At 39.7% G+C, this 13,930-nt stretch overlaps 1 protein-coding gene across 5 annotated transcripts in view; it reads left to right on the forward strand.

Moving 5' to 3' along the window:
- PCSK1 (proprotein convertase subtilisin/kexin type 1) overlaps positions 1–13,930 on the forward strand; it is a 395,546-nt gene that overhangs the window by 180,513 nt on the left and 201,103 nt on the right. For 4 of the 5 annotated variants that reach the window (XM_053586263.1, XM_053586273.1, XM_053586282.1 and 1 more), the window contains 3 exons: positions 3,811–3,928; positions 5,071–5,133; positions 5,947–6,023. The exons of the other annotated variant lie outside the window; for it this stretch is intronic. The gene's annotated coding sequence lies outside the window, so the exon portion shown is untranslated. The remainder of the gene's footprint in view (positions 1–3,810; positions 3,929–5,070; positions 5,134–5,946; positions 6,024–13,930) is intronic. 5 annotated transcript variants of the gene reach the window in all.

Here is a 13,930-nt window from a genome sequence, read left to right on the forward strand (position 1 = left end):
CATTCCATGGCACCACTCACTCTCATGGACAAGGGAGGCTTCGAAGGCAGCAGGACACAACACTAACGGCTGGAGGTCTTCCTGTGTCTCTGGGAACGATGGACAGCAGCACAGCTGCCCTGAGCCTAGTGAGTTGGACAGCAGCCGCCAGGCACTTTAAGCAGCAGAAATTACAGGAGAGGCTGGGAGGAGCAGGGTGAAAGCTACATGGCTGCTGAAAGAACTTCCTGTTTTGAAACATTCTAAACATTTCTTAGGGCCCTTCAGAAACATCTGAAGATTGAACAGAAAGTTTTGAAAAAGGTTTGGGGTCCTATAATAGTAAATAGGAGGCTGAGCTAGAGAAACTATTGATAGTTATGTGCTTATGACTCAGGTTCAGGTGGCCTGAGAAAAACAGGTTACATTTTCTTTTTTTTTTTTATTGTTGGGGATTCATTGAGGGTACAATAAACCAGGTTACACCGATTGCAATTGTTAGGTAAAGTCCCTCTTGCAATCATGTCTTGCCCCCATATTCTTAAAATATCTTTACTAATGTTAGTCATTAATTTTCCACTGTGCAACATCTATTTTATCAATTTACAGACTTAAGACCGGCTAAAATGATCCTTTATAACTACCTAAAGCTATTTTAAATTGGATAGTAGAGATTTGCCTTAAAAAAAACAATGTCTTATGTAGAGTGTAGGAGAAGATAGTAAGTAAGTGATGGCACTTGCATACTATTCTACTAGAGATAAGGGGAAAAAACACTCCAGTGATATATAATTTTTACATTTGAAAAGTAATAAGAATGGAGAGTGGATGGCCAGCCAATAATGCAAGCACATTTATCTAGAAGATGCACTTGAAAATAAAGGTTCTTGCTTTGGATCAAGAATTCAGTCCTCGAATCTTTCCTTCTATAGAAACACAAGATAAATTGAGGTCTGACCTTTCTCTAGACATCCCACTTAGTACAGTCAGAAGCTGCGCAAATCTATTCACTCATTCATAAATTCATTACATCCAACATTTCTTGGTCATCTGCTTTATTCAAGGAGCTGAGACGTGTGCAATGTGAAAGTAGAGAGAATTCAAAGATGCGTAAAATTCTTGTCCTTTAAGAACTCAAAAGCCCATGGAGTGAGCAGAGAGGGAGACAGATGCATTTAAATAAATCATTCCATCATCATGTGATAAGTTAATCTAAGTGACTATGCGGGATCAGAGTCACAAAGCCTGTGGGGAGCATGTGACATGTGGGAATGTGTGGTTTTGAGTTGGGTCATGAAGAGTGAATAAGAAGACTTTAATAAGGTGGACAAGTGAGGCAGGGCAGTGCATAGCAGGCCTTGAGAAATTACAGGTAACTTTACTTTGGACACATGATAAAGAGTTTAGCAGGGCTGGAGCAAAAGGAGCATGACTTGGGACCTGGGGGAGGCGAGGCGAGAAGGACATGTGGGGCAGCCTTCAGGGCACTGTGTGCCATGCTGAGGACCTAGACTCGTGCCTTTGGTGGAAGGCATGGAACACTGTTTCTAGTGGAAACTCCTCAAAGGGTTTTAAGTAGCAGAGCAGCATGATAAAATTGTCTGTGTTTGACAGTTATTCAGTTAATGTTTACTGACTTCTTATTCCATGTTGGATGTTGTTCTAGGGATAAAGGAAGAGCAGGACTTGGGAACATGCAATTCTGTGGCGGAGGCAGCCTCAGAAACATGCTGGAGTGATATTCTGTGTGTGTGTTGGGGGGTTGGGGGAGGGTTGGGCTAAACTCAGCCTGAGAGATTTGTTAGAGGCTCCCAGAGGACCTAAACTGAGACTCAGAGGACTCCTCTAACTAATGTGTGTCTCCTACTAGCGCAGAATCTCGTGAAGTGTTAGAAGAGTTCTTGGCACATAGTAAACATAGAAGAATTTGTTAAGTACATTTTTAAAAATGAGAGCAAAGACAATCTGTTCAGTGTCTGGAGCCTGCACACAGTAGGTGGACTCTGTTATGCTGCAGCAGTGAAAAAATGACAAAAAATGGATCGATTTGAACACTTGGGATATGGAATAAGTAACCAGAGGCTTGAGCATTTTGTTGGGTGGGAAATCCACAAGAGGAGGAGGAACCAGAATCAATACACTTTCTTTTCTGGTTATTCAGCTTGTGCGCACACACACATGCACACGTACAAGAGAGTGTCAGGTGTGGGTGAGGTGAAGAGTTCCCTTTGGGCACTGTGAATTGAGGCTCCTCAGGGATGCCTGTGCACTCATGTCCAGAGAACTGTTGGAAATACAAATCTGTACTGAAGAAGGGAGAAGCGGACACCAGAGGAGGACGGCAGACTGAGCACATTCTCCATCCTCCCCTTTCCATTCTGGAAATATCAGAAGAGAATGCAAAGTAAAATAAATCAAAGTGAGTGCTGGGAAACAGGCTGGGAGGTACTTAGGAAGTAGAAATCATGAGAAATACTTGAAAGACAAAAGAAGATAAATTGGTTTGAAGAAGAAAATCACAGCCAGCCTAAAACTCAGGGAAAAGTGGGAATGCGTTTGAAAGAGCCTCAAATACAACCGATCTGCACGAAAAGAGCCCATGAGGGGGTCCTGGGTGTCCGTTGTGGTATTGCTGGAGAAGCCAAGTGGTTAGATCACATTTTTCCCTTTAAAGGATTTAAGCACAAAAAGATTCAAATAACATAGTGAGATAAGATACAAATAAATGGTTTAAAAATGAGAAATAGAAAATAAGGATTAGAAAGTAAGATGAACTTAGGTGTGGGATACACAAAAATTCAGCCAAAAGTCCTGCATACTTGCTAGACAGAGGTGGGCTATATATTTTCTGCAAACTTTCAATCACAGGGAAAAAATAAACAGAATCTCTTTACATAACTGATGGCATCCAAAGGGTTACAAGAAAATTAGCTGCTTCCAGTCTGCACAAACCCAGCCAAGAATTGTGCTTCCCTTCAGAGAAGCCATGGGAGCAGAGTTGGTGGAGAAACAGAGCTGGCAGGTGGAGCATATCTGCCTGAAGCTCAGCGCTGCCCCTGCACTTTCCAACTTAACATTTATAACAACTTGGGCCTGTCTTGGTCCAAAGCCATCAGCTTTCCACTATCCTTTACTTCTCAGAGAAAGATGGCCCTGTACCATTGGTGCATCAATAATTTGTAAAGAAATATTTCACAAGATTTGACTCAAGGGACTTTTGATACTCATAGACATTCTTTGAGATTAAGTTAAATTCTGTTGATGCCCACTGTCAGGCAAGGTTCACTGTATAATTCTTTCTCAGGAAAGGTTGGCAACCCAACATGTAGCTTCCTGGAATTAGCAGGAATCTCTCATCTGAAAAGAACAGCTTGGCTATGGAATGCTATCCACAAGTGTTCTATGAGTAAATAGACATTATAGGGAAGAATATTGAATGGGTCCAGTCTTGGAGAAATGTACCTGAAAATGTAAATGTACACTTTGGGGTGAATTGTATTCAAAAACCTAAAAGAGTTACATGTACACTGAAGTAGGAAGGTGTGGACTTTGGGTCCTCTATGTGTTAAACATGATGCTCTGACTCTTCCAGTTATCCCATAACCTAATTGATATCCTAACACTTTCCTTTTTCAGCTAGTCAATGCATTCTGTTCTCCACCACTAAAAACTTCAATGATATAACATCTGTAGAAAAGGAAGACATAAGGGTGTGAGGTTCGTGTTGATATCCACCTGTAATTACATACTAGCTACAATGTATATAGGTGCTAGAAAAACATATCACTCCTCTAGTGTTACTCTCATTAACATGTTTATTTCCTTATTTAGATGTAAGGCACCTCAGACACCAGGACCCCATCTTCACATCATCGTGTTGCATGTAAGAAATGTGGACTCTGCTCGATTTGAATCCTAGCTTCTCCATTTTCTAGCTGCATGACCTTAGGTAAGGCCACTTTCTCTGTTGGTATAACACAGAAAATATTTACATTAACTTTTAAGTATTGTTCAGCTTCAATGACATAATAATTTGTAAAGGGCTTACTACAGTCTCTGCAATGTGACAAGGACATAAAGACTATCTGCCGCCATATCACAGCCATGTATGTGTAGAACTTACCACAGGTGGCCGTTGTGAACAAAGACATGGAAAAGTGAGTGGGAATCTCCTCCAGTCCTACAGTATTTTAGTTGCTGAGGTTTTCCCTAGAGGTTTTTTCCTGCATGTTGATGGATCAACGGTGAGAATGGAGACATTTCACATCATCATCTTATGTAGCATCCCTCAGCCTTCTCACACAACTTGTCTCCAGCTTCAGTGAGTGCCAGCCCTGTTTATGCCTCTCCTTCCCACATCTCCTCCATATCTGATTTGACATGGAAACATTCACAGGCAGTGTTGATGCCTGTCTCCATGGCAACAATTCATTCTCTGGTCTCCACGGTGACACTTGCAAACACTTATAACCTCTCAAATTCATTTTGTTTATTTGAAATGTCTAGTGATTTGATTTATCAGCCTAATCCATACATAACAACACAAATCTACTTCCTTCCAAGCATAAAAAGAAAGGAGACGGGAGAGAGAATGAAGTGAAATAATATTTAGGTCATGTCTTATATGGGAATAATCTTCTAAAACATTAATTGGGCAACAAAAACCAAAACAAACATTTTTCATTTCATACCATAAATACATGTATATAAGGAATATATAATTAGCACTTCAACATATGTACAAATGGTCTTTTAACAATAGAACAACTAGATTCTTGGTAAAAAATAAAAATGTGTGAAAAAAATCACTAGGTTAGTGGACAGACCACCTGAAATCTAAACCTAACATTGAAAAAGACAGCAATGACAAGACTAAGGCTTTCCTGGCCATGAGATTTGATGTACTAAAACCAGGACAGACCTGAGAGAACTGAGGTGTCGGGTCACCCTCATGTGTAAACTTGAAGCAGTCAGTTGCCGCCTCTGTCCTAATCTTCACGTCTTTGAGGGGTTGAACAAAATTAGTGGGGTGCTTCCTTTCAGATCTAATGTTTTGTGATTCTAAAAGGTGGATCTATGTGATTTCTCCAGGAGCCTTCTAGTTCACTGGGGGGATGGTGTGCTGCATCCACTTCCCAAATACAAATGCGTGTTGTAAGTACAAGTGCATCCTATCTGTCTGTCTGTCTGTCTATCTATCTATGTATCTATCTATCTATCTATCTATGTATCTATCTATCTATCTAAATTTCAGGTTAATGTGAGAGTACAAACAAATGAATCACAATATTTGAGTTAGTTAGGTAGAGTCCTTCTTGCAGTTATATCCTGCAAAGTGAATATTTTTTAGAGCTGAGTGTGAGGCAGGCTACTTGTCAACTCATGACTTAATCATACACATTTCTCTTGGTTGTTTCTTGCCGTTTCCAACAAATAAGGAAAAATTGGGGGGAAAGTAAGAGCAAGTCTTTTTTACTTTTTACAAAAAAGAGAAAGAAAGAAAAAGAAAATAAAAGCCTTGTGCTATTTATGGCACATCATCCAGCCATTGGAGAATGTCTCTAACCAGCATTAAGACACTCCCTGCCGTGTGGAATTCTTCATCTTCCTAATCCTGTGTGGTAAATGAGAACAGGTGCAAAAGATGGTATCAACATATCATTTTGTTCCACAGCAGGAAAAAATCAACATACCAAAAATATCTGGAAATAGTCCAAATAAGCCCCATTTTTTATTTTTACGTAAGTGGAAGGTTTACCATGTTGTTCTGGGGTGTAGGAGATGGGCTGAGCTAAGTGGAGATGTTTTGAGCAGAGCAACATAATTTTCTTTTTCCATTTCAGTTCACAACATTTCTATGTCCCTTGCAACAATTTCCACTTCAAGAAAAATAATTGCTTTTGTAGAAGGAATATATACATGATTATTTTTGTTCTCTGAAATGCATAGCCCCTTTTTTCTTCATAGGTAATTCTTTTGCAACTTGATGGCTCTGAAGCAATATCATTGCCAAGATGCTCTAGAGTGTATTGCTGGTTATTTATGTATGTGTCTAGCTGTCGTTATCTTTTTTCTGTATAGAAATTATTTTTTTAATTTTTTAAAAAATTATTATGTCGTTATCTTTTTTCTGTATAGAAATTATTTTTTTAATTTTTAAAAAAATTATTATTTTATTGTTTGGTGTTCATTGAGGGTACAAAGAATTAAGTTACATTAATTGTGTTTGTTAGATAAAGTCCATCTTAAGTGTGTCCCCATGCCCAAGAGGTGTGCCATACACCGTGACCCCCCACTTCTCTCCCACCACCCCTCTCCACACTTGCTCATTCCCCTACCCCACCCTTGTATTAGATCATCTGCTGCCTTCATATTAGAATAGAATACATTGGATTCTTGCTTCTCCATACTTGTGATGCTTTACTAAGAGGAATGTGTTCCACTTTCATCTAGGTTAATAAAAAAGATGTAAAGTCTCCTTCTTTTTTAGTGGCTGAATAGTATTCCATGATATACATATACCATGGCTTGTTAATCCATTACTGGGTTGGTGGACATTTTGGCTGTTTCCACATTTTGGCAATTGTAAATTGAGCTGCAGTAAACAGTCTAGTGCAAATGTCCTTATAATAAAAGGATTTTTTTTTCTTCTGGGTAGATGCCTAGTAATGGGATTGCAGGATCAAATGGGAGGTCTGGCTTGAGTTCTTTGAGGATTCTCCATATGTCCTTCCAAAATGGTAGTATTAGTCTGCAGCCCCACCAGCAGTGTAAAAGTGTTCCCTTCTCTCCACATCTGCGGCAGCATTTGTAGCTTTGAGACTTTGTGATATGGGCCATTCTCATGGAGGTTAGGTGATATCTCAGGATGGTTTCGATTTGCATTTCTCTGATGATTAGGGACAATGAGCATTTTTTCATATGTTTGTTAGCCATTTATCTGTCTTCCTTAGAGAAGGTTCTATTCATGTCTCTTGCCCAGTGATGTATGAGATTGTTGGGTCTTTTTTTTTATTATTAATTTGAGTTCTCTATAGATCCTAATTATCAAGCTTTTGTCAAATTCATTATATGCAAACATCTTTTCCCATTATGAAGGTTGTCTATTTGCTTTGGTTGTTGTTTCCCTAGCTGTCAGAAACTGTTCAGTTTAATTAAGTCCCATTTGTTTATTTTTACTGTTGTTGCAAATGCCACAGACATCTTCTTCATATAAATTTTTCCCAGGCCAATATCTTTAAGTGTTTTCCCCACACTTTCTTTGAGGATTTTTATTCTTTCATGTCTTAGAGTTAAATCTTATATCCATCTTGAATTAATTATTGTAAGTGGTGAGAGGAGCAGGTCCAGTGCCAATCTTTTACATGTGGTTATCCAGTTCTCCCAACATTTATTGAATAGGGATTCTTTCCCCCAGTATATGTTTTTTTAAGTTATTATTATCATTTTTTTTTTTTTGGGAGACAGAGTTTCACTTTGTCAAGGTAGAGTACCATGGTATCATAGCTCACAGCAACCTCAAACTCCTGGGCTTAAGCTATTCTCTTGCCTTAGCCTCCCAAGTAGCTGCGACTACAAGCACCTGCCACAACATCTAGCTATTTTTATAGACAAGGTCTCGCTCTGGCTCAGGCTGGTCTCAAATATATGAGCTCAGGCAATCCACCTGCTTCGGCCTCCCAAGTGCTGGGATTACCTCCCAAGTGCTGGGATTACCAGTGTGAGACACCGTGCCCAGCTGGGTGTATGTTCTTGTTTGGTTTATCAAAAATCCGGTGGCTGCAAGTAAGATACTAGTTCCATTGCATGGTTTTCTTTTTCTTTTCTTTTGAGACAGAGTCTCACTATGTCACCTTCAGTAGAGTGCTGTGGCGTTATAGCTCACAGCAACCTCAAACTCTTGGGCTTAAGCAATGCTCTTGCCTCAGCCTCCTAAAAAACTGGTACTACAGGTGCCTGCCACAATGCCTAGCTATTTTTTTTTTATTGCAGTTGTCATTGTTTAGCTGGCCCAGGCCAGGTTTGAACCCACCAGCTTTGGTGTATGTGGCTGGCACTGTAACCACTGTGCTACGGGTACTGAGCCCATCTCATGGTTTTCTGTTCGGTCTAAATGTCAATGTCTCTACTTTTGTGCCAATACAATGATGTTTTGATCATTATGGTCTTGTAGTATAGCTGAAAGTCTGGTAGGTGATACCCCTGGCTTTGTTTTTATTATTAAGAATTGCCTTAGCTATGTGGAGTTTCTTCTGGTTAAATACAAAATGAAGAATTATTTTTTTCCAAATCTTGAAAGTATGATGATGGTGTTTTAGTGGGGATTGCATTGAATCTGTAGATTGCTTTGGGTAGCATAGGCATTTACACAATGTTGAGTCTTCCCAGCCATGAGCATGGCATGTTCTTCCATTGGTTAATATCTTCCACTATTTCTTTCTTTTTTATTTTTTTTGTGGTTTTTGGCCGGGGCTGGGTTTGAACCCACCACCTCCGACATATGGGACCGGCGCTCTACTCCTTGAGCCACAGATGCTGCCACTATTTCTTTTTTAAGGGTTTCATAGTTTTCTTTACAGAAGTCCTTTGCCTCTTTTGTTATGTATATTCCTAGGTATTTCATTTTTGTTGAAGCTACTGTGAAGGGAATTGTGTCCTTGATTAACTTCTCATTGGGGCTGTTATTGGCTTATACAAAGGCTACTGATTTGTGGACATTGATTATATATCTTGACATATTACTGTATTTTTTTTTATCACTTCCAGGAGTCTTGGGGTTTTAATTTGGTAAGGCTTAGTTTGTATCCTAGTATGTGGTTTATTTGGAGTATGTAACATGGACTGATGAGAAAAATGTATATTCTTTAGCTTTGAAATGGTATGTTCTGTATATGTCTGTTAATCCAGTTTGTTCTAGGGTCAAATTTAAGTCTTTTTTTTTTTTTTTTAATCTTTGTTTAGTTTCCATTTGGAGGATCTGTCCAGTTCTGTCAGAGGAGTGTTAAAGTCCCCAGCTATTGTGATGTTAGGGGATATCATATTGCTCAAACCCATCAAGGTCTGTTTCATAAATCTGGGAGCATGTAAGTTGGATGCATAAGTATTTAAAATTGAAATGTCTTCTTGTTGTATTGTTCCTTTGACCAGTATAAAGTGCCCATCTTTGTCTTTCTTTAATTGCTTTAAATCCTCTTGTGTCTGAAAATAAGATTGAAACCTCTACTTTCTTCTGATTTCCATTTGTTTGAAATACTTTTTCCATCCCTTAACCATGAGTATTAATTTGTCCTTCAAGGCTAGGTGTGTCTCCTAGAGACAGCATATGGGTGGCTTATGCTTTTTAATCCAATCAGCCATCCTGTGCGCCTTCAGTGGTGTAATTGAAGAGCATGGTGGGGTTATATTCATCTTATTTTGTAAGTCAGTTGTGTAGTTTTATCCTTTGTGCCATTGTGGAAGCTAAGTTTTGACCTTTCACTTCTGTGTGTTTACTTTGCTGGTGGTCCGTTGTAATGGTGAGTGTTGAGAATAGTTCTAAGTATTTTCTGTAGAGCTGGTCTTTTTGTGACAAATTTACTCACCACTTGCATATTCACAAAAGATTTGATTTCTCCATCAATTTTGCAGCTTAGTTTAGCAGGATACAGAATTCTGAGCTGAACATTTTTTTGTTTAAGAATGTTGAAGGTGGATGACCATGCACTTCTGGCTTGGAAGGTTTCAGTTCAGAAGTCTGCTGTCATCCTAACTGCTCTGCCTCTGTGGGTCAGTTGGCACTTACTCCCAGCTGCTTGCAGAATTTTTTCTTTCATTTTGACTTAGGACAGTTTCATTACAATGTGTCTTGGAGAGGCTCTGTTAAAGTTGAGATGACCTGGGGTTTGATATCCATCTGAAAGAAGTGTGCTGGGGTCTTTAGTAAAACTTCAGAAGTTTTCATTTATGATAGTCTCCAGTAGGCCTTCCTCTTCTGGAATCATATTATTCATATGTTTGAATGCTATATGTCATCTTGTAGTTCTCTAAGCACCTGTTCTTCTTTCTCTCTCTTCTTTTCTGCCTGTTTAACTACCTGGGTTAACACGAAACCTGTATCCTATAGTTCTGAGGTTCTTTCTTCTTCATGGTCTAACCTATGTATGATACTTTCTACTGCATCTTTATATTCCCTGTTGTGTCCTTCATTTCCTTAAGCTCTGCCATATCTTTTCTATATTCTACATGTCTCTCATCCGACTATTGGTTCTGCCTTCGCATTTTCTTTTCCATTCCTTTTATTGTCATTATTTTCCATAGTTTAAATTCCCTTTCTCTCAAGTTCAGCAATTCTTTATAGACTGAGTCTTCTGCAGTAGCTGCCTCATGGTCCCTTGGGGGAAGTTCCTCTGTTTTTGTTTTTCATATTGCCTGAATTTTTCTGTTGGTTCCTCCTCATGTGTGCTTTCTTGTCGTTCACCTCCTTCTCCTCCTTTTCCCTTCTCACTGCCTCCTTTCTTTCAAACAGAAGTCCTTGCTCTTGATGACAGTATATTGAAATATGTCACTGGGATGCCAGGTGGAGCTGTGGGGTTTTTAGGAGATGGAGAGCATAGGCAGCAACCTCTGTGGTCCTTATTTCAAACTTAGTTGCCTTTAGAGATCACCTGATTGTTTCCTCAGCGTTCAGACCTTGCTTGGGTTGGTATCTTAAAGCTCACAAGAATCCTTCAGGGGCAGTCTCACAGCGTTCTCTGACTCCATTTCTTGTGGGGTGCAGGAGTCCCTCACCCTGTCCCAAGAGTGGAGTTTAATCCTGGTAAGCAGAATTAAGACAGCTATGCTTTAGGCCCCTGCTAAGACCTCTCACGACCTTCCCACAATGGCAGCCCCCTGGCTGCTAAGACCTTCTCAGTATGGCTGACTTTCTAGCCACCAAACCTATGGCAAACCCACCTCAACCAGCATTCAAATCTGGTTCCTATATACTGTTCAAGTCTGCCCACTCTTCCAAAGTGTCCACTCAACACACAGCTCCCCCAACAACTGAAGACTCTGGATAGGCTTCCTCCTGTCCCAGACCTCTATGTGATGGCAGCCAATCCAAGCAGGTTACCATCACTTGCCTAATTCATCACATTTCCACCACTGGGGTTCATATACTATATCTACCTCACCACTTCCTTGCTGTGCTCCCTGAGCTATGACTCTGGGTAAGGTTCCCTGCTCTGTCTGGCTTGGTTCTCTCTTTTTTCCCAGTCATTCCATGAGAGCTCAGCTGAATGATCCTTTTATTCTGTCATCTTGGTCTGCCATCTAGCTTCACCCACCTAGAACTTTTTAAAAAATCATTATAGCACAACAACCTTAAATACTATAATGCTATTTATAGTAATATATATGTGTGTATTTATATATTATATATTAATATTGATAATACTATTTATAAAACAGTAATTATATAGAAAAAGATTGATGGAAAAACCCATTGAATATAAGGATCTTGCTTAGACATTTTTTGGACTTATTTATCTTTATTTATTCTAATTCTATTTTCCCTAAAACTTTTAGAAACTTTACTGATTTTTATTATAAAATTAATTCATTGCTTATTATTTTCTGTAGTAGGATGAATTCTTCTGTCACTTTGAAATTCTTTATTTCTCCCCATTATTGCCCTTGAAGAGGAGAGGATAGCTTTGGAAATGTACACACATTGTAGCTGTGTTCCATAAGAAGAGATCAATATTAGCAAAAGAGTTTTGTCTTATAGGTGTTGCATGCTAAAGAATTTCAGAATCCATCTTTGTTTTCTTGGGTGGGAGGCAGGGATAGGGCTTGCTGGCCTCAATGGCAGGGAGTAGCACTTATGCCCTGAAGAAGGTGGAAAGAGTGGAAAATGGAAAGAGAACTCTTTACTGTATATCCCTGGTCAATTTCTCTCAGTTTTAAGGGCGACCTCCACTGGCATAATAATAAAAAAAAATTGAACCATTCTCTGAACTCCATGCATGCTTATGATCACTTGTGAAAAAAATTCTTATTCTTATAATAGATTATACCTCCTAAATAGGCAGAGGTAGCATTAGTGAACCACAGTACAGAAATTGGCCAAATGGAGCAAGCTAACACCACTGTGTTAGTGCAGAAAAATTATGTTCAGACCCTTCCTGAGCTCCTGGGGCACTTTGTATATTGTCTTATGAAGAGAGGAACACCAAGGCAACCAAGGTGGGCAATCAAACTCTGAAATGCGTGTGAGAATAGACCAAGTCAGTGGAACTCTGAGGCAGTGCTTTACTGTGAGAGCTTTTTAGACCCCATTAGAGATTTCCTGAAGAAGCTATCAGAGGAATGGGACTATGGAGCCTTGTGTGGTCCAATACAGAATTGGAAGAAAGATGAATTAGTCTCAAAGTAGGATACTAAGTGTTCAAGTGGAATGCCAGAATTGTTGGGGAGGACTCTATCTCCATCATATTTAGGTTCCCATCTCCAGGACCTCAGTAACAAGAAGCAGGATATCAATGAAGCTTATGTTCCAGAGCAGCAGGTCTCAGGCATCACAAGCTCATGATATTTGCAGAGGGTGTAGATAAAGAGCCAGAGGAAGAGTTTGAACTGTTTATTGAATACCATTAGGAAGTTCTGTATGCATGGACTGTCTTGAGTGTAGAAATCACAGCAAGGACATAGTGAGATCAGAGGTTACCACTGTCCCCAGGGTCCATGGGGTAAATCTGAGCAGGAGGGTGGATTTGACCCCAAGACTGAGTTTTTGATAGAGATACAATTGTCAAGGAAGCATACACTAAACACTCAGCCAGCAAAGACAAAGTGAAAGACCTTTCATCTTGCTTTGTTTTCTGAAATAAGATGCAGAGAAGGTGCAAACATGGTTGGCAGAAGCCGTAAATGGCCAGGATCTGCTGTTCTAACTGGGATCTTAAGAGGTATTAGTATCCTAGAGGTTTATCTCTTCCATCTCTATGAATTCTGAAGGAGATATAATAGTCAGACATAGTGCTTGGCTGGGAGCGAAAAAGAGTCCCTCCCTCCTGCAAAATGCAGTGGCTGTATCATTCAGCATCAAGTCAGAAAACAGAAATCAGTGTACTCATTTTGAACTGAGGGCATTACGTTCAATAATTTGTTGCACAATTTATGAAAGAGCTGAGAAGTTGAACATTATTCAGTGAGGAAATAAGTTGATTGTCAAAAGGAGAAAGCCCTCCTACCATGAGGGAGAAGTGACGGGGGTAGATGGGTGGATGTACCCAGGAGCCAGGGCTTTAGGCAGAAGATGGAGGATTCCTTGCAGAGGGAGTGTTGTCTGGTAAGAGCAAATGATTCCATCGTCAGAGGGTCTCTTCTGAAGCAGATTGAAAGGGGAAGATCTCTTTCCCCATCTCTTGTCCTCTGTTATTCAACTCATTAGCTGAATCTCCCTGGAAGACAAAAGGCAAAACAGCCTGGGAAATGTCATTTCCTAAAACTAGAGTGAAACTGGAGAAAACGGAAAAATTTCCTGCATTGTGGCTTAAATAAATTGGGGGTTTGTTTTTCCTCTTGCATAAAAGAAGTCTGTAATTAAGCTCTCTGATGCTAATACTGTGACTCTAAGATACCACAAAGAAGACAAACTTCTATCCTTATGCTGTACAATTCTGAGTATGTAGTTTCCAGTGTAAAGATCTCTTTATGGTCCAAAATGACTGCTGTTGCTCCTGTTATCACATTCACCTTCAAGCCGAACAGGATAAATGGCCAGGACACAAAGAGCTTTCTAAAATCCCTCAAGACTACCAATTTGTGCCCAATACTTCCTTTAGCTTCCTGACAAGCTAAATTTAAAAATGTTACTTTTCACCTGGGCAAATTGCTCTGGGTTTTTGCCTTTAAGGAAAGAGAAGATTGGTATTCAGAGAAAAAGAAATACTGATATTTAAGAGTCAGCACAGACAGACAGAGGTGC

The sequence above is a fragment of the Nycticebus coucang genome, chromosome 1 (assembly GCF_027406575.1).
Source record: "Nycticebus coucang isolate mNycCou1 chromosome 1, mNycCou1.pri, whole genome shotgun sequence".
NCBI lineage: Eukaryota > Metazoa > Chordata > Mammalia > Primates > Lorisidae > Nycticebus > Nycticebus coucang.